Source organism: Coturnix japonica, chromosome 1 (genome assembly GCF_054131305.1).
Source record: "Coturnix japonica strain WE chromosome 1, WE-NBRP24, whole genome shotgun sequence".
In the NCBI taxonomy this organism is placed as follows: domain Eukaryota; kingdom Metazoa; phylum Chordata; class Aves; order Galliformes; family Phasianidae; genus Coturnix; species Coturnix japonica.
In genome coordinates, this window is record NC_140663.1 from 165630775 (window position 1) to 165652529 (window position 21755).

Genomic DNA, 21755 nt, shown 5'->3' on the forward strand with positions numbered 1-21755 from the left:
CTCTATATCCTGCACTGGCCATGCATGTGTAGAGCACACATGGAAAGAAGTATAAGTCAAAAGGAAATCTGCTGTGGTGGCTGGGAAAGGATGAGTGCACCTTGATGTGGGGGACGCCCTACCAGCGCTGCCTTTCCCCTCTACCGCTGACATGTTTTCCTTTTTCTGGCAGTTTTGCCATTTTCTCAAAATTAATAAATAGTAAATTAGGTTATAGAGTTTTGTTCTCAACTTAGGGATTTGTATGGAATAAATATAGATTGTTGAGAAAAAAATAAGGTTGCTGATTATTCACAATTATACATATGAGTGTGTATGTATGTATAAATATAATGTAATGATGTAGAATAAGGGGTGGAATGTCATGGTTTAATAATTTTGTAATTTTTGCTATCAGTATTCCACATCATAACATCATATAAAGCATGAATAATTTTACTGAATCTGCAACTTATCAGAAGAAGACTACATCTCCCAGGGAACAACACGATAGGTCACGGGACCTGGACTCTATATTAACTCTGTCGCAGAACAGACTGACGTCTTTCGAGTTCTGGCGTTCAGGGGAGTGTGTGGGAGCCTTCAGCCGTCTCGCCTAGATTTACAGTAGGCCTCTCGGTTACGGGACTCATTCTCTCTCCTATTTTGCTTGATTCGTTAGCTCAATTTTCAATTATATTGTATTATATTGTGTTATCCTGTATTTCGATATAGTATTTAGTAAATAAGTGTGCCTCCTTAGATCGTTGCCGCTGTTTTCTTTTCCTAATTAACTTTTTCCTTTCGGCCTAGGGCCCCTCCGGGGCCTACGGCCCCCTGTCACGGACGCAGGTGGATTTTTAGTTCAAACCGTGACATCCTTGTAGTTCCTTCTGAGGAAAAGTTTTTTCTTGAGGCAAATTATGGACAACAGTATTGCTAGTATTCTTATATGTTAATACTTCCTTAAAAGCCATTTGCAACAAAACTGTATTATGTTGCTCTCTTTGTAATTGTTTTTCAAGGTTCACTATTTGATTCTGCAGAGTTTTTACCAATTCTTGCATTACTTTAACTGATTCCTGTAATGCTTGTATGGTTTGGATTTCTGCCGAATGCTTTTCATCTCGGAACTCCACGGCAGCTTTTAAAGCAGCACCAAGTACCGCACAAATAAACGATTTTCCTTTCCCGGCTCGAGTATGAGCCTCATATTGTAAAACACGAATGCGGTCGGAAACACTCTGCAAGTTATACCAGTTTTGTCGTGCCCAATCCACCCCTGATAAAGAGGGCCGAGCACCATGCTTTTCTAAAAGGTCAAATAGCACATCTTCACTTTTCGTAGTGGCAATACTGCCACTCATTTCTCAATACCCAAAAAGACACACACTAAGGGAAGAGAAGGCACACTTAACTCCTTACCCCCCCCCCCCCAGGGAGGCACGCACCTATCAAACAAATGCAAATGCTACAATCATTCCTCCCTTTCACAAAAGGCCAAGAAGCCCAATCAACACTTACAAAGAAAGTGTAAACACCTAAATCGCTCCTGGCAACCCTGTCAGGCCGGAAAAACTTCAAGCTTAAAACCACACAAGTTACAAAACACTTCTAGGTTTCTCAGAAAGGAATAAACTTCTTGGAGAGGCACAAACGTCAAAAAATTACTTCCTCACTTCCCCAAGAGGTGCACACACAAAACTTTCAAATTCCAAAATACGTTACTAGATACTTAAACCACAAAAATGCGAAATAGTCTTCCCGAGGAGGCACACACGTATAAAACAAGAGCAAATAGTCAAAATTAATTCATACGTCCCCGAGAGGTAAACACATAAGCAGTAAAGTTTCAGAATATGGAGCGGTCTTCCTGGAGAGGTGCTCACATCTAAGTTACCAAAATTATCGGTCCTTGCAACTCCAGGAGGTACATACAGAAAAATTTTGGAGTTTTTGGAAGGACAACACTCTCACGGCGGGCATCCTGCCGACTACGCCAATAAAAAATGTCTCGCTCCAATTTTGTAGGAGGGAGGCAAGGTTCTTTAATATGTGTATACCCGGCGTGAGATTAAGAAGCAACGGTTCAAATGTTGATCCAACCAGTTTATTAGGGTCCTAGCTATTTTTGGGGAGATGGGGAAGGGAAGGTAGGCGATAGGGAAAGTAGGAAATATAAGCAAGGAGTCTTTGCAGAGAGCAAAAGAGATAGTCACCACCGTGGGTCCAGCGAGGTACACAGTAGGTTCGTTGATCTCAGGAACTCGTCTGATCACCGCGGGGGACGGGAGACAGTCAGGGAGCTCCGCAGCAAGCCGGTCCCGGGGGTTCTTCCGACGAGGTTTTCCCCTCAGGGAATTCTCTGTCAAAGGTGTCTTTGGGAGTTTGTCTCCAAAGTCCCCAGTTTAGCGAGGGCCTTTTATCCCCCATTTCGGTGGGAATTTTTCTTCTTCGAAGTCTGAGAATTGCATCTCAGCATTTTTGGGGGAAATACCAAACTTCCAAACAAACAGGCAAACACTTCTCGAAAGATGATTTACAACCAGCTTTTGTGACATTCCTGGCCACAGATGGGCCAGCAAGGAAGGAAGAGGGGGGTCTCCGTTGCCGGACACAAGCGTTATCGCCTTCTGCAGTGGTCCACTCCTTCGAGCAGCACCCCTGAGAAAGACTGCTCTTCCCATTTCTGCTTATCTTTGCAGTCGTAAGCAGAAACACTATGGCACACCAACACCCACCATTCACCCTCCTAGATAGTTAGCAGTCGCCAGTCTTATCATCAGAAAGGCCTCATGAAGCAAGCTTTGAGACAACAAAAGAAAACCAGTTCTGTCTTTCACAGCAAGCTCCTTTGATCTAATATCTTTTAAAATACAGCAATGAATATACAGACAAAAGAAGGCAAAGAAGGACCAGTGTCACAACCCGTTTTGGGTAGCAATGCAAATTTTGTAGGAAATTGTTTGTGATTATCACAAACAAACACACTTGTCTAAATAACCTTATCACACAGTAACCTTATCACCCTTGATCACAAAATACATACAAGAAGCTCTTGCATTAAACAGTCTGAGAAATGCAAGTTGGGCTAAATGTTTCTTACGATCCCCCCTTACCTGTTTCAAACACCCAGGCATTTAAAAAGCATGACTAAAAAGTCTACATATTCTGAGGGGTCTCCATGAAGAAATAAATATGTCTATTGACTATTTAAGACTAACTCTTAATATTTTTACAATAACACAGCTAAACATTTAATTCATATGCAGACATTTGATTCCATCAGCCAGTTTACATTGACACAGCACAGATCCTTAGGCCTCAACAACTGAACAAGTTTGTCATCTTGGAATCAGAAAGAGCATGAACTGAGGCATTTTGGAAGGCATCTAACATGTTTTTGGTAGCTACTAGAACATAAATAGAACAAGTAAAACCCTATGAGAGCAGCCAAGTCGTGAAGGGTAAAATATGTTTTCAAAAGAAATCTTTTAACTATAGTCATTTAAACATTATGGTTTTTGATGGCCACAACCTCTCTGTGAAATGTAAAGAGCTTGTTTTATTTATTTTGTAGCTGGCAGGATTTTTTGTTGATGAAGTAACAGCCAGTGGCAATATGAGAACTTTCTGCAGACCTTGAGGACATCTCAAAAACCATCCTTTACCTTGGTAAGACTGCAGAAGTATCTGAAGATATTTAGCAGTATGATACAAATAAACATAATGCAAATATGTGCTTGAAAATTCAACTTTGATTATATAATAAACTGGTTAGATCTTGCCAATATTTATGCTGGAGGGAATGTTTGAGAGTATGCTATCCAATTAACATGTATGAAGCTTACACAATTGATTCCTGACCATATAATCTAGGTATATTCTAAGTAGGTCTTCCTCGAAACATTTCTGGACAAATATAGATCTTTTTTTACTGGTAGTCACTGGAACAAGAGCAATAAAAATATTTCAAAGTTGTCTGTAGTTTATAGAGCACCTTAAAATGCCTGACATAGCTTGCTATATAATCAAAGCTGTTTACTGAACTGGAATTTCAAAAAGCATTGACAGTGTTGTATAAGGGGTTATGTAGACATAAAACAGTTTTAATGAAAACCAAGAAAATACAGACAGGATATTTAACCTTCTCAAATGTTAATCTAGTACTAGAAAGTAATGCTCAGCAATTTCCCTATATTTACATAATACATTATTTATTTATTTATTTTTTCATCACCATTGACTCATTATTACACTGGAATGGACCATTCTACATATACCACTAGCTTTCTGTCTGAAGACTAGCCAAAAATTCTTGGCTAGGGGAATTTTACCATCATACTTCAAAGTCCAGGCTGGCTCATTGTCTCAGATATTCCCATTAAATCCATAAAAAATGCTCAGATCTACAGATAATGCCTCTGGTATTCCTCTAGGTGTTTTCAAGCTGTAAAAATTATTGCCAGTTTTTCTGCCCTTTAGTCAATACCACATTATGATTCCAGAAGTTGTTTTCTTCTACAAGACACAGCAACACCTCTCAGCCCTGCAACTCCAAGAGAAACAAAGATTGTTGCTGTCAGGCTCTTCTCTCCCTTAAGTCTTTAAAGTGAATTTCAACTCATAAAATCCAAGCAGACAACATCCATCAACATTAACTGGAAATAAAATTTAGTGCAGTCTTGTAGTTGGGAGTTTGTTTGGATCAAATATCTATCTGTCTTTCTAGGTAATCAAAAAGAAGTTGAATCTTACTTGTGCTAGCTTGTCGAAAAAGACAACGCATGATGTCATGCACCTGCTTGAAGACATATATCAGTGCTTAGATCTAAATGGTTGGTATTTTTGTATTGGTGTGATTACCACAGATTTGAACTGTTGTCTTAACTACTTCCCAATAACCAGGGCTTTTCCAAAAGCTGCCTTCTCCTGTGCACATATGGGGATTGTTAGGATACGCATGCAGTTCTTCACCCTTGGCACAAAAGTAGGGGACTTTTCATACAACGTAACCTGATCCAGTCTCACAAATAAAATTCTCTAAAAGCCATCTTGCCAGCAATTAAGTCTAGGATATCTAACACATGTATGCATCTTATTTAAGCAACTGTTGAACCAAAGCAACTTCTGTACACTTAAGCTAATTTGATCAAGGCAAGAACAGAACATCATATCAAGTTTATTGTTCTTCCTAATATTACTGTTCTTGCAAAGAGTTTCAGAAGCAGATGCAGTGGCAGTGAGTGTCAGCTCAGCTCTTTATCATTTCCTGCAATTTTATAAATTTTCCAAGACTAGCTTCAGCATTTGCAATTGTTAGTCAGTATTTAAGATAACTTTTGGGTGCAGTTTTGTATCAAGTGTTGCGGTCACTCATCAAACTGTAATAATTACATATGCCAAAGGTTGTTTAAACATGACTCATATTGCTAAGGTGCCTTTGAAAAGGTCTAAGTTGTATTTAAAGCTCTTTATTTTTTTTTCAGTTCTTGTATAACACAACCAAGTTCACAGAGAATAATATAGTGTTGCTGTTTGTACTGTCCATCCTATAGGGTCAAGAAATTGTGTCTTGACTTAAGTATAGTTCAAAAAGTCAAGCAAGCTTTCAGGATACAGCTAATAAGGTCACTGAGCTCAGGATAGTACCTTTCCATTTCCTCTGTGGAGTTTATCATAAATGAAACAAAAATGCATAGGATGGTTGCACAATATTTTTGTAATAAGAAGGAAATTTATGCATCAGGTAATTTCTCCTGCTCACATTAGGACACCCAGTTGAGTAGGAATTTCAACACGTTTGACAGCTGACACCAACAGGATGCCATTTCTCAGCAGAACATGAGATGTAATGTGCTATGCTGCACTAGGCCGTAATGTACTCTACTTTCCCCCTTTTTTGCATATACAGTCCATCACTGAGCATATATATTCCTTTTACACTTTTTACTCTCAATTATATCACATCTTTATGATTTATTTTAGGTTATTCCTGATTTTCCTAAGTATAAGAAATATACTTTTTTTACTTAAGGTCTAAAAGCAAGGAAGCTTTTCCAGAGAAGTAGGACATACATAAATTGATGATGGATTAAAAGACTTTTGGAATGAATATGGCTTAATGCACTCCAAGAGAGATTTCATACATATGAAATGCATGTTAAAATCTTTGTAAGTAATAGTTCATGAAATAAATATAGTGAAAGAAACGGAAAATAGCCAAGGTGTGTAAAAGTCACAGAAGAAAAATGGAAAGCAGAGGAATGAGAAATAAGCATCTGGTGATTCAGAGCAGCACCAGCTAATAGTGGTAAACTAATTGAAGAGAAGAGCAATAAAACTGTCTACTGCAGTTTTAAACAATAAAGGTTCCTAATGAAGATTCACCAAGAGCTCTGAGTCCAACTTAAAATCAATAATGAAACTGGAAAAGAATTGGTAGAGGCAGAGGGTCAGTAGCTGACCTTCAGCGACATTTTTGGTTGGTTTATTTTACAAGGTCCAATACTATGCTCAAATGTTAAAGATTGAAAGTCAATACACAGATACAGAAAATTATATTCTTACATGAGAGAGAGAATGAATTAGTCAGTTAACAGAAGATTTTAGGCTATATGTAACAAAGGCTCATATCCCATCAAATCCCATTTATAAAATATGTACATATTTTGAAAGGAAAGGTTCTGTGCTGGAATACAAGTGTTATTGTTGATGTTTAAAATTTTCTATCCACAGCCTCCTTTAAAACCATCACTGCAGCTATTAGCCAGTCAACAGTTTCCATTTGCATTGATCAGTTGACAGAGCCTGTTCTTATGAGAATTAATCATTAAATTACATCCTAAGAGATATGGAAACAGCAAGCTCTGTGTTAATTTTATGCCATTCTTAATTTTCCATATCTCCTATGTGCTGCAGAGTGTGCATATGAGAGTATTCATGCATCACCTGGTAATGAGACCTATTTGAGTTGCAGAAACCTCTCTCTTTTCTGTATTCATTGGGTATAAGAGCTGTAAAATGCCAGATGATTGCTGCACAGCCAATTCTGCCTATGAATGCACAAGCACAGCTCACTAAAATCAAGTAAAAACTCTTTGGTTCATGAAAACTTTTGGCTCATTCTGATCTCTTTTTCATCAGTTTAAATTGTGAGTAACTCAAGTGAAATCCACACCAGGAAATCAGAATCCATGCCCCAGAAGACCATGTCAAACTATATTACAAATCCTTCACTGTTAGATTAGATCTCTAATCTAATCAAAAATGATTTGAATAGCTCAGAAAATAGGCTAGCTATTTGGGCTCTTTAAAAATAAACATTTCTGAAATGTTACCATCAAATATAGTTCATTAATGTCATAAAAAGCTGAGTCCCTTTTCTATGAAGGTTTAAAACAATAATAGGACGCAGAAAGACTTAGCAAGGCAAGATCAACCCCTCATATCCGCTCTTAATCCTGTATTGTTGACTTGCTCTACACACACCGTGAAGCTTGGAAGGAGAGGCTCACAAAGAATGGCTAGTCATCTACTGAGTTTCTTGTAATAACAGAAGAGCTCTCATGAATCTTGATTTGTGATTGCTTTAGCTGAGGAGTTGTACAGGTGGAGAGAATTTACTTGTGAGTAAAGCTATAGGGAAAGCTGGGTGTTGTTGCTTAAAAATGAATATTATACAGTTGTGTAACTTTGGTATAGGTGCCCAAACTTTTCACTGCTCTTAATCATAAAAAGGCTTTTTACATCAGGTTGACTAAGCTCTTTGTAACAAGATGACCAGATGCTTCAACCCATCACATAACAGGCTGAGTGTTTGTCACATAGTCAAACACAAGAGTCCACATGCTGCCTGTATCTGAAGCTTCTGTAGAAAAGAGGCAGGGAGGAACAGGCTTTGGGCAGATGAATCTAATGGAACGATGTATTAAATATCCTGAAGACAAGTTGGAAGACCCTGCCCCCTCTAAATGTTTAAATAATGGCTTCTATAGTTTTGTGGGTGCTTTGGATGAAAATATTTGAAATTATTTGAGATAACTGAATATAAGAATAAAATATATTATATCCATAAATGTCAAAAAGTAGCATGGTCATTCTTGTCTTTTCTTCCTTGGCCCAGTGATAGTTTATGAATTTCTTTGTAAGCAGCAAACACAAGGATCAGAGGGAAAGAAAAGTAAATGATGTGAGTCTTTGAAGTAATGTTCTTTCATGAAAAAATTCCATGGCTTCAAATGTATTTTTTAAAAAGAAAATGAAGATGAGGAAGCTGTTTTGAAAGCACACACCTACAGCAAAGCCTGACCTGCTCACCTTCCCTGTTTTGCCAGCTCCACTTTTGCACATTAATGGCTTCCAGCAGTTAGTTCCATAGTTCTGTTGGTAACTATGATTTGGCTGGGCAAAGGAATAACCTTGGCATTTCTTAATAGACTTTGTTTCTCTTTGATTAGTTCCTATGAAGCATATGGCTGCAACTTTTGCCCTTCTTAGCTTTCCTTTCTTTGAATAACTCTGCATAATCTTAGCATGCTCAAACAGAGTTTAAAGTGGGTTAGCGGTGATGTGTAAATCCTGGAGGTATATATGACAGTTAAAGAATATTCAATTGTAGCTAGCTTGGCTATTAATTAAAATTCAATTAAGAGTTTCCATGGTATCCAAATGAAACAAAAGAATAATAATTATGTTCTGAAGCAGGAGGGGAAAGCTACAATAATTGTTTCTGCCAATAGGTCTCTTTCATATTTCAGCAAAGATGACAATACAAAATTAGCAGAGAAAAAAATTAGGCTGAGCAATCTGCAAGGTACATGAGGTGAATATCTTGGCAGAATGGATAAGAAAAAAAGTTTTAAATTGTTGCCTGCAGTAACTACTTTGGAAAAGGCTTGTTAACTCCTTGCACACAAAGGCTTATTAACTCCGGCACACAATATGGAGAAAATCATAGTTGATGCAACTCCAGTTAGTTAAAATGCATTTTTCCTGTCTCAGATTTAATTTTACCCAAAGATTTTCTATTAAAAAGAGCTGTTCAAAACCTATGATTTTCCACATAGGAAGCCTTTGTTCAGTCACCCTGAAAGATCTACAGAAACAGTGAGGCAGGCATCAACTCATGTCAGTTCTTCAGGCTTTCTGACTTCAGCTGTCAGGCTGAAGGAAAGCCATCATATGAATGGAAGAAAAAAAGTAACAGACTGTCTACAGGGAACACATCTAATTAGCTTAACTAATTTTTTTAATTGTTTAGAGTTTTAGAGGAAGTATTGATTCTGTCATAATTCTATCCATCATTATTCATCTTCCATAGAAGAGGGAGTACTCTTTCTTGTCCCTGCATCACTTCACTTGATTTGAGAAAAGAAATAGACTTGAAAAGAGGAAGCTTGAGTGTGGAATTACTTGTCTTTAAGTTAACCAAAACAGTGCTAATATTTTAGATGACTAAACTCAATAGGGAACCCAAAGGTTAGTGTTATCACAGAGAGAATACTTCATAAAAATAATCTGAAAAACCAAGATTCTCAACAAAAAGCTGCATACTACACATTGTTTTGCACAGAAATCTCTCATTTCTCTGTTTAGGGCTACAGGAGAGGATCTTTTCGTATAAGGTTGGTTCAGAATTCACCCATAACTCATTCCTACATGAAACTCTTGCAGATTGTATTTCATGTTTTAATATCTATTACAGGTTCTAAACACAGTCAGAAGGAAGTAGAACTTATGATGCTTGCTTTTAGGTGATTATGCAATGATCAGGAAGGTTAGGAAGCAGCTTCAAAGGAAGAAATCCAACAAGCTTAGATTCAAAAGGGGAAGAGTATTTTGGAATCTAGTTCTATATTTCAGCAACTCATATCCATCCCAATCTCAGTTTGCTCATCTACCTGGTCTTTTACCCTTTCAAATGTGACACAGAATCCAGCATTCAGTCCTAGAAGGGGAAGCGTCACCTAGGATGGCCAGCAGTCAATTTGTGGCCAGCAGCCAGTTTGTTTCAGTCCTCACTGGTTCCCATCAGTGTCTCAATAGATTTCACTATAGTCCGCGTGGAACCATTTTCCAGCAATTCATTGCAGACTGAATGGAATTTGTGTAACAGTAAGAGTGTATGAAAGCATATTTGGTAATGATTTTGACCGACAGTAAGTTTGGTCATTGCAGGTGTTGTTTCCTATTTGCAATGATGGAACTGAAAAGATGGGTAAAAACTGCTCATGGGCAGTGAGCCTTCATCTTACAGGAGCTACCACTACAATTTGTTTTTAGAGGTAAACTTGCTACTAGTCTTAATATAGAAAACCAGAGTCAAGAAGCTTCTCAGAAAGGCTCATGGCAGTGTGCAGAGATTTCTACCAGTGCTACTCAGGCTATGTTATAGCCAGAAGGGTGCCTTTGTCTTCTTACTGCTGCCAATCAAGCAATTCCTACTGATTTTTAATTCATATGTTGCCGGAACAGTACTGAACATTCAAGTATGAGTTTGGAAATGTGGATTTGCCACTTTCTTGCAGCTCCTCAGGGTCTAAGAATCAAACAAAAAGATCATCTCTGTTTAGTACCCTCTTATCTTGTGTTGGCCTCAGTTTCTTCTTTCAGACTTCAGGCTGTCCCTTTCTGTTTCTGTTTCACATTTCTGATATATTTCAACATGGAAGGAGTTTTATAGATAGTTTCAGTAGAAGACAAACAGGCTACACACTAATCCGAAATTGTAGTCAAAGCTTAAGATAAAATTAAAGACAAAAGGCCTCTACTCCCCACATTAGATGCCAATTAGAGCTCCTACAACATGGACTATCTTTCTGTGACTCACAGAGAAACAAAAATAACAGATTAGAAGAACAAAATCAGCACAAAGATCTGGGAAGGGAACAGGTTGTCAGCTAATATTTATTCACTGAAAGAGATATCTCTTAGTGTAAAAACCTTGCTTTGTGTTTTGCTAAATGTATTCTGAAAGCAATGTTTAAGCGCTGCTTCTCCTAAAAAGAAAAAGAAAGGACTGTCAATCTTCCTCAGACTTCTATAGGGGCAAAAGAGGTAGTCAGAATGTATCTCATCCAAGGAATCCAAAGGAGCTGGTGAATTCACGTTTTGCCTTTACAAGCAGGTCTGAACTGAAACCTTGATTATCTTTCAGGGAGACCTTGAGAAGCACCTTGTCATAACAAAATCTACCTACATGTAAACATTCAGAACAAATATTGAACAAATACACTGGAATAAAAGAGGCCCTGTAGACTAATGCCAAATAGATTGATGATGATATTTTGCATTCTTTGGCTCATTTGCATGTTGCCCAGTTTATAGTGACAAAGAACGTGACTGCTTAACAGGGCTATTCTTGACTCATGGGAACTTTGTTCAAACATGTATTTCACAGAAGAAATGTGCTACTGAATGGAAGAAACACATTGATCGGAATACTCAATTTAAATCTTAAAAAAGCACACAGAAATCTCTAACCAAGTAAGCCAGACCATAATTAACTTTCGTCTGTTGTTTCTTTCATTTTCCTTTTTTAAGCTGACTTATCTGCACATGAGAAATTAAAATTAACTCCGCTTAGTAAACTGAGTCATTATAATGCCAGGCACTGATGTCTGTTTGTTTTCTGCTAATGTGAAATGCTTTGTGCATAAGGCCTAAGGAACATTTAGTTTAATGTGGTTCAGATCTTTAAAGACAGGAGTCTTCAGTCCTTCCCAGTCAGACTCTGAAAGCAATGACTCAAGAAACAGGGAAAGTGGGTGAGAGTGGAAAGAAAGCTCCTTTACTTAATCCTTTCTTAGGCATATGAAAGATTGAAACAGAGGATTTCATATGGATTGACATGCCTATTCGTGACCAGAAAGCTAGGAAATAAAGGAGTGAATTTACAGTTCCAGATCTTTTTAGAAACTCAATTTAAATAGGAGGAAACACTGGTAAAACAAAGGTAGCCTGTGATTACTTTTCATATTCAAAAACAAGAAACAACTCACAACAATCTTGTCTCTGTGAAGAATTTACCTTTTTTTATGCTCATGCGTTTTGAACTAGGGAGTGCAATAACCAAGATCAAGAGGGGTAAGTATTCATGAACCTGTTCCTCAGCCATTGTTTAGAATCACTTAACTCCTGTGGCAGACCCCATATCTTCTGTGTAAGTTTCTCGACCTAAGTTGTTTACATGAAATCCTTAAGCATCTCAGGAGGGAGGATGTAAGACAGATCCTATACATCAGGAAATGCTACACTAGCTTATGTTATATTACAAGACCTGCACATGCCTAAGGCACCCTTGGGAACAGAAATAAAGATATTATGAATTACATCAGAAAGTCTCAATGTCTGGGTGTAGTCACTGACAACTGGTGTCCCCCCGCGTTTGGTGCTGGGACAGATACTCTTTTAATAGCTACAACAATGACATCAGCAGTGGGGTCAAGTGCGCCCTCTGCAAGTTTACAGCTGACACCAATGCGTGTGGTGCAGTTAACACATTTGAGGGACAGGATGGCATCCAGAGGGACATAGACAGACTTGAGCAGTGGGTCCAGGAGAACAACATGAGGTTCAAGAAATCCAAGTGCAAGGTCTTGCACCTGGATTGTGGTAACCCCCACTACCACTACAAGCTGGGAGATGAAAGGATTGAGCACAGCCCTTCAGAAAAGGACAGGGGGGTGCTGGCAGATGGCAAGCTGGACATGAGTCAGCATTGTGACCTCACAGCCCAGAAAACCAACTGTATCTGGGATGCATCAAAAGAAGAGTGGCCAGCAGTTTGAGGGATGTGATCCTGCCCCTTTGCTCTGCTCTGGTGAGGCCTCACCTGGACTACTGCATCCATATGTAGAGTCCTCAGTATAGGAGAGACATGGACCTGCTGGAGTGCGTCCAGAGGAGGGCCACAAAATTGATCCAAGGGATGGAACATCACTTGTATGAGGACAGGCTGAGAGAGCTGGGTCTGTTCAGCCTGGAGAAAGCTCTGGGGTGACCTGATAGCTAAAAGGGAGATACGGGAAAGAAGGGGACAGACTCTTTTGCAGAGTCTGTGGTGGGAGGACAAAGGGAAATAGTTTCAAACTTAAAATGCAGGTAATAAGGTTGGATATAATGAAAAAGTATTTTACAGTGAGAGTGGTGAGACACTGGCACAGGTTGCCTTGAGATGTGATGGATGCCTCATCCATGGAAATCTTCAGGTCAAGGCTGGATGGGGCTTTGAGCAACCTGATCTACCTGTGGATGTTCCTGTTCATTGCAGGGAGTTGGACTAGATGGCCTTTAAAGGTCCTTTCTAACTTTAAGGATTCTATGATTCTGAATGGTGGAGACTTCACAGCCTCTGTGGATATATTGTTAAGTTCAATCTGAATAATCAGTCTAATAATTCCTAATAATAAATGTTGTCATGTTTAGTCTAATAATTCCTTATGCAATGGGGAATTTCCTTCATTATGACTTTAAGATATTGGTTCTTATCTTTTCAGTTTGTACCACCAAGAAATGGCTGGTTCCATCTTACTGATAAATCTCCTCAGGCAGATGAAGCAATCAATTATATCCTGTTCTTAGTCCTTTCTCTGGCCTGAACAATGCCAATGAACAACAACGAACAATTTACAAAAGTAAATAAAGTGACCCATTAATTAAGTTACGAAGTTTAAATTAGATTGACACAGAAAAATGAATATGGTGATCTGTATATGTATCAGCATATAACTGATCATATTCTGCCCTTAGATACATACAGCTGTAGTGAATTTCAGTGATACTGGCACATACAGCAGGGCAGAATTGCTATTTGATGCTGTATTGTGGTGAATAGGAAGATGCATTACACCTTAATACTTACACTGATTTCAAATTCATCAATATTTTATTTCTTTGATTAAATATATTGATTTATGACAACAAAAATCATCTTCTGCTTCTTACTTGAAATCTAGTTTGAAATGAATGGTAAGACCAAGTTATTACACAGGTACAAAATCATTATGGTACAAAATCTAATACGTAGAAGTATGCATGTTACTTCAGATTACCTTGTACTTCAAGTATCACAAGAAAAAATGTATTCTAACTGCCTAGTTGACTCATCTTTAAATGAACTTATCTGAAGATGCAAAACATATATATTTAATTCTGGCTTCATCCTCATGCTCTATTTTCAGCCAAGAATATAGGTTGTGAATGGCAGATGATTGCCATCAGACCCTGAATAGACCTTGAAACCCAGGGAAACTTTCTGTGGGCAGTGATTGACAAAAATGTAGACAAAAAGTTCCAGTATCGATGTCTTTAGTCCTGCTGCAGAAAAAGTGGGAGCATCATGTATGTTTCTACCCTCCCCTAAATACTTAGAAGAAGAAATAACAGCCCTCACATTTGTGAATGACAGCTGTGAGTAGTACTGACTATTCAGTATTGATCATTACACAGAAGCCTTGGAGCTTCACACAGTCCCAAAAAGCAGACCTTTAGCTCCATGACTGTGCTTTGCTTCATTTCTCTTGTGCAGTCCACAACAGGACTTTTTGGAAACATTTCTGTGTCTGTGTGTGTGTGCAGGCAGCATTACAAGGACTAAGAGTTGAATCTTCTGGCTTGAATTTACAACTATGCCACTGGGGGTCTTGTGAGTCACCATTTCCTGATTTATTCTCTCTGACTATAGATAAATAAAAAGGCAAAGCACAGAAGAAGATTCTCAGCAGGAAAGAATTAGTAAGAAGATGATAAATCCAAGGTAAACCCAAATGAATTAGGATGATATCAATCACCAAAGTCAACCTGGTTCTTCACAGGTGGTTACTGAGTTGAGACAGTGCAATCATCTACAGTACTGAGAATGCACTGCAGTTTTCTGCCAGATTACTTGTGACTGACACCTGAAATAGAAAGGGTTCATGCAATGACAGCCATGTTGGTTGGGTGGAATGTCATGAGGCCATCTATTTCAGTGTTTCCCTTAAAGTAGTTCTGTTGCCAATATGAGATCAAGTCAACCATGGCTATGTCTAGCCTAATTCTAAAAACCTCGAGGGAGGGATGGAAAATGTACAGACTCTCTGGGTAATTTCTTGCAGTTTTATGGCATCTTCCTAATGGAAACATTTTCCTAATGTCTCCAAAAAGTGGAAGATTTCATTTGTTCTATTTATTTAATTTTAACAAGTGAGGACCAGAAAAAAAGAGCAGTATTTCAACTGGGATGTGAATGAAATTTATCTGCCTAAATCCAAAACCAGACTTACTCTCACAAGAAAGCTAGCACTGAAAAGCTAGCTCTTTATAAACACAATATTATGCCTACGTTTAAAAGAGTATTTCAAGTATACTTCAAGTATTTCAAATATTTTCAAGGACAATTCCAGAAGTATGAATCCCAAGTGGATACATTTAGTGACTATGAAAAAGGAGCTTAAGAAACAAGAGTCAATCTTTCAGTATTCTCTGGAATTTTCAGGTCCTCCCATGTTCAGTACATATTTTCTCATTTCTAGCACAGAATTTGGGATTTGGTATCAAGGGCCACTACAGCTAACATGGTTATCAGCTTTTGTTGGCTGTCATGTAATTACTTCACTGAGGTACAATGAGGAAAACATAACTTTCAACCAACTCAGAATTTTCCACGGGAAAAGAATGCTAAAAGTCTATGCCAAATTTTAATGAATATAATAAAAGTTTAAATGATTTTTTCCACAGGGACAGGTCATGAAATTTAATTAGCAGTCATATGCTTTGAGATCCTTTGATATCAAGAACAGCGTAACTGTAAATTATAATGATTCCTTTGTAAAGTGGAATTGGTGAAATTCATTCCTAGCCTAATTTCTGCAGTGGTATTCAGGGAATAAAATCTGCTGAGCAGAAACATAAATGTTTATTTAATTGGTATTAGAAGATAAATAAACTTTCACATGAATCAGCAAATTTCAAACAATAATTCTGTCAAAGTACTTTTGAGAAAGACTGTACAATAATAGTACCAATAACTTTCACATTATTCACAGATTTTTGTACTTAAAACACATGATAAATAAATTAACTCTGTCATTTCATGCTAAAAGTGGACTTCATTTTGTTTTACTGTTCACTTGGTAACAGTGTTTAAACAGCTGAAAAGGAATGTAAATGTACATGTAAAGTACAATGGACATCACTGAGTAATTTTCAGTCATCCTCTTAAAATATTAATTATAACTTTGTTATTGTCTTTAATACATGCCTAATAATTTTGTTTATATTATGTTATCTGGGAAAGAGGGAGTAGATTTCTTAAGAGTTATTGCATGTAATTTTCAAATTAAGTTTTGCATGTTCTTACAGTTTTGCTTAAAGTTTTCTTGAAACTCGCTTTTCTAAAATCTACTAAGAAAAGCAGAACTACTTTTTCCCCCTTTCCATTTCTCCCATCTCTGCTCTGTTTCAGTTACCCATCTAATGCATATCTCTGATAACAAAGTGCATTCATTCTCATTTTATGAAGAGTTCTTTTAAATTAACTGAAGTTCTAGAAAGGGGCTTGTCCAGCTGACAGCCTGTCATAGATTCATAGAAATTCTCACGTTGGAAAAGGCCTCAAAGATCATCAGGTCCAACCGCAGCCTAACCATAGTACCCTAACTCTAACACCCCTCTGCTAAATCATATCTATGAGCACCACATCCAAACGGCTCTTAAACACATACAGGGATGGTGACGCAACCACCTCCCTGGGGTGCCTATTCCAGTGTTTAACTAACCTTTCTGTAAAGAGGGGTTTCCTAACATCCAACCTAAACTTACCTTGGTGCAACTTGAGGCCATTTCCCCTCATCTTGTCACCTGTCACAAGTGGGAAGAGACCTGCCCCACTCTCACTGTAAGCACCTTTCAGATACTGGAAGAGAGCGATAAGGTCTCCCATCAGCCTCCTTTTCCCCAGACTAAACAGCCCCAGCTTCCTCAGCCTCTCCTCGTAGGGCTGATTCTCCAAGCCCTTCACAAACCTCGTTGCCCTTCTCTGGACCTGCTCCAGTACCTCCATGCCTTTTTTGTACTGAGGTACCCAAAACTGAACACAGTACTCGAGGTGAGCAATAAGCTCTTCCCTCAGACTCCTTTTCCCCAGACTAATCAGCCCCAGCATCCTCTGACAGTTCAACACTCCCAACTTAGCGTCATCTGCAAACTTACTGAAGGTGCACTCAGTCCCCTCATCAAGATCATCAATAAAGATGTTAAACAGAAGCTGCCCCAGCACTGAGCCCTGGGAGATGCCGCTCATGACCAACCGGATTCCACTCCATTGACCACAACTCTTTGACCCCAGCCATCCAGATGGCGCTTCACCCAGCAGAGTGTACATTCATCCAGACCATGGGCAGCCAGCTTCTCTACCTGAATGTTATGGGGAACAGTGTCAAAGGCCTTACTGAAGTCCAGGCAAACCACATCAACAGCCTTACCTTCATCCACCAAGCGGATCACCTTGTCATAGAATGAAATCAGGTTTGTCAGACAGGATCTACCGTTCGTAAACCCATGCTGACTATGTCTGATCCCCTGGCTGACCTTTAATTGGTCCATGATGGTTCCTGAGATGAGATTATCTGTTTCATAACCTTCCTGGACACTGAGGTGAGACTGATGGGCCTGTAGCTAACAGGATCATCTTTCCGGCCCTTTTTGAAGATGGACGTCACATTTGCCAACCTTCCTCTTGCTGTTGATGTGTTTATAAAAATATTTATTGTTCTCCTTTACCTTAGTGGCCAAGCTGAGTTCTAGCTGCTCTTTGGCTTTCCTTATTTTCTCCCTGCACAGCTTCACTACATGCCTGTAATCCTCATAAGTAGTTCTCCCACTCTTCCAGAGACCATAAACTTTCCTTTTGTTTCTGAGACCCAGTCAAAGATTTCTGTTCACTGACTTCAGGATAGTCAGGAAAGACAAGCTGATGGGCAAGGAGGCCGGGATGGCTGAACAGAGACCTATAACATCCTTCCAGTTATACAAGCTGGTCTAATAAAGATAGTTATCTACAAATATTGTTTGGGTTTTCTCTTATATATCTGTAGAAATGCAGCTGTGTACACATGCATTTTTGACAAATTTGGAAGAACACATTCATATTTTTGGCAAACACCATTTCAGAACTCCAAGTGTCACTGACTTAATATCGTAACCATGGAGAAAAAGTCTACCAGATACCCTTAAAATAAAGTTAAACACTGCTTTGCAACGAAGCAAAGACTTAAACAGGAGAAAAGAGTTGACTGTGTAACTCCCTTATAGAACAAGCATCTTAGAATAGTTCTTGCTTCATAGGAGAGAGTAAAGGAAGCAGATCACATATATATATATTTATTTATTTCCTTGCTGCTTCTACAACTGATCTTTTGTAAGAGTCACTTATAAGATTTTCAGTAAGTGAATCTTAACTGCTGTCGAATGATTTTTTACTTCATTTTGTAGTTTTTAAATTCATCAATTCATGGATTTAACTTCCGTTATCATAGTCTGGAGGACTGCATAAATCAAATTTTCTTTGTTCAACTGCAGTTAGCATAGGTCTTTGAATTTGAATCTGATTTTGATTTGGTGTTATTTAGCCATAAAATCTGTAAAAAGGATAAAGGTTCTGTGGTATTTTTTGCTTCACAGAATCACACAGAATCATAGAATGGCCTGGGTTGAAAAGGACCACAATGATCATCCAGTTTCAATCCCCCTGCTATGTGCAGGGTCGCCAGCCACCAGACCAGGCTGCCCAGAGCCACATCCAGCCTGGCCTCGAATGTCTCCAGGGATGGGGCATCCACAACCTCCTTGGGCAACCTGTTTCAGTGCGTCACCACCCTCTGAGTGAAAAACCTCCTGCTAATATCTAACCTAAAACTCCCCTGTCTCAGTTTATGAAGAAGACAACTGTCACATGTATGTGGTACTAACTTTCTGCTGTGTGTGTTAGTACTTCACATTGCACAATAATCAATAAATGGAATAAACCACACTTTGCTGTGGCTGATTTGTGACATAGTAAATGGAAGGACTCCCTGAGGTTTCAGTAGTAGCAGGGATGCACTGAAGATCTATGCAGAAACTGCAAAACAACAACTATAACAGCAACAAAAATCTTTAGGTAGTTTCGTGTGTACTGCTTTATCTGCACGTAAATGAAGACTGATTACTAGTTAGATTGGTTTTGATATTCTGTGTCTCTTGTTCAGAGGTAGTTTCCATGAAGGAACTTATGCTCATAATTCTTTGAAGAAAATTTTATTTGTTTCCTAGGAAGAAAACATCTTCATAACCAAAAATCCTTAGCAGAACTTCTGCCATGATCAAATAGAAAGAAATACTGACTTTCATTTACAGTCATTCTTGAAGGATCAAGGTTGCCTATTGAAGTTGTGGTAAGGGAAATCTAAAGTGCAAATTGGATTACTTCACTGAAACTTCTGTAATATATACAGAGCAAACAAAGCTGCAGTTTGTGTTCGTTACAAGGAATACTCACTTTTTTTTGTGTAGGCAGAAACGTAGCTAATGTTAACTTACAAGTGAGAATACAAATTCATGGTAATTGTGATTGCAGTTATTGGCAACCACAGAGCAGTATTTCACTATGTGTCAGCTTATGCTAATATTTACTTTGGATTTAAATGCTGTTGCTGCTTCTCTGCCTGTTCTTCCCACCCTGGCAGAATGCAGGTAATCCTTCCTTGCAAGCAACAGTGATGATAAAAGCTAGAGCTTGCTAGGGCCATGTCAAGAAAGCTCTTCCCAATGGCAGCTCAGCTATTGAACTGAGATGCTCTGACCAGCATAGACTGCAGTCTCTCCTTGGAATTCCAGCCCTTTTCTTTCATACAGATACATAACAGCAGTTGCTTCCTTAATCTTCATTTGGAGACCATGAACAGTAACTCCTGGATTCTTCTTGATCTTGTCACTGATGGGGTTCAGTGTCCAGTGCTCTGAATCATTATGCTTACAGGCACATATATCTTGCAGATTTTGCCCCTTGGATCTAGTTACAGAACCTTCTGGAAGCAGGTTTTTGCCTGGTAGAACCCACTTAATCTGATGTATCAATAAAAATAAAATAAAAACGGCTAACATGCAACTGCCTTTAACCTGCATCACTGAGGCTATGACAATCAAATTATCTGTGCCTCAGACACTGAGGAGAGTTCATAATGCTCTGACTAGGAAGCTGTATTTGGTGCAATAGGTCAATACTAGGAAAACAGCAGGACCAAAAGCTAGACAAAAGCAAGTAGCAGAAAGTGCTAAGATAAGAAATGATGAGGCACACAGCAACTGTGGGCTGAGGGTAGTCCAGCAGACACGCTGTATGCTCTCTCTTCATCTTTTTGGTCTACATGTGCTATGAAACTTAGTCTGAGCCTCCACAGGAAATGTTGTACAACTCTGTTGCTGAAAACCTGCAGCCTGTGATAGTACTGGAGAAATTATCAAAGCTCAAAAGTCAATGAACACAGCTATTCTGAGATTTGCAACACGAATTCCAAAAAATTTGGTATAATACATTCAATGGAATACATTTAAAGACAGTGGATTTGCTCAGAGTTCCTTGTAGGCTTGTGCACAGATAGAAATGAAAGCGTTTTAAAGAAAACAGCACCACAAGAGTCCAAAATAAGCTATAAACTAAATACACAAGAAATAACAAATAATTACGTGTATCTTCATGTGTGTAAAACAAATAGAAACTAAAAATACAAGGAAGAATTAACACATAGCCCATGAAGATAATGGCAGTATGTATCATGCCCTGGATGTGTGGATTGTCAAGTCTTAGGTGAATGGGACGGGTGTGTGCAACTAAGGACATAATTTGTCCCTGAGGGTAAGAGCTGCTGTGTGAAGACAGAATCAGGCAGTGATCTGGTTAGACAGATTTCAAGTTGGCCGTTTGCGCCCATTAGCAGCTGGAGGAAGATGAGAGTCCTAATTAGTGACAGTGTTGGAGGTTTTTAAAAATAAAGGTCAAAAAACTTAGTGGCTGACTGAATAAATTGGAAATTAAAATCACGTTGTGTTCTGCTGCTGTCTAGTTGCGGATAAATCATGTCATGGGAAAGACATTATAAAAAAACCCTGTAGAACGAGCATGATTAAGAATAAACTGGAGCAGATGGTTTTTCATCTCTCTGTTCCCCTCTCCATTTCCCTTGCCATTTGATCCCATATACTGGGCTTACCACAGAAGCAGACAAAACTATCAGATGAACATTGTTTTGAATGTCAGGAGCATTTAACATCTGAAATTTGGAAAACTGCCTCTCCCAGGAACTGAAACTACACAAGAACCTGCCTGGAATTCAGCTCAGAATTCAGTGTCTGAGGAGTTGGATCAGCAGATAAAAACACGATTTCCTTTTCCTTCCTTGGAGGTTCAGGTCCAAAACTCACCATCTTCAAACAGTAGTAAACAAAAGCAAAAACAAAGCAAATAACAACAACAAAAGCAGGAGTTTAAAAGACATAATGATGAACCATACAAAAATGTATAAAGTTTTCATGGTTTTGCTGCTACTCACTTCTCTAATCATTTTTTTTTTCCTAATTACATTCTAAAAAAAGAGAGATTTAGAACTCTTTTATTGATAACATCAGTAAAGATGTGTTTGAACATTTCCATAATACTAGTCTAATTACTTCTTTGCAACCTGTGAGTACTCAAGGAGATATTCATGTTTGACCAATGATCTAAACAATATGGCTTTCCATCCCCACATATTCAGAGC

At 38.5% G+C, this 21755-nt stretch overlaps 1 long non-coding RNA gene across 2 annotated transcripts; it reads left to right on the forward strand.

The window, feature by feature from the left end:
• Window positions 1-498: 498 nt before the first annotated feature.
• Window positions 499-18991, forward strand: LOC146762836 (uncharacterized). 2 transcript variants are annotated; one of them, XR_014949161.1, is made up of 3 exons: window positions 499-606; window positions 3560-3654; window positions 18643-18991. It is a non-coding gene; the product is annotated as an uncharacterized LOC146762836 (long non-coding RNA). The 2 variants fall into 2 exon arrangements; XR_014949164.1 differs by lacking the exon at window positions 18643-18991 and adding an exon at window positions 14666-14737.
• Window positions 18992-21755: the final 2764 nt, after the last annotated feature.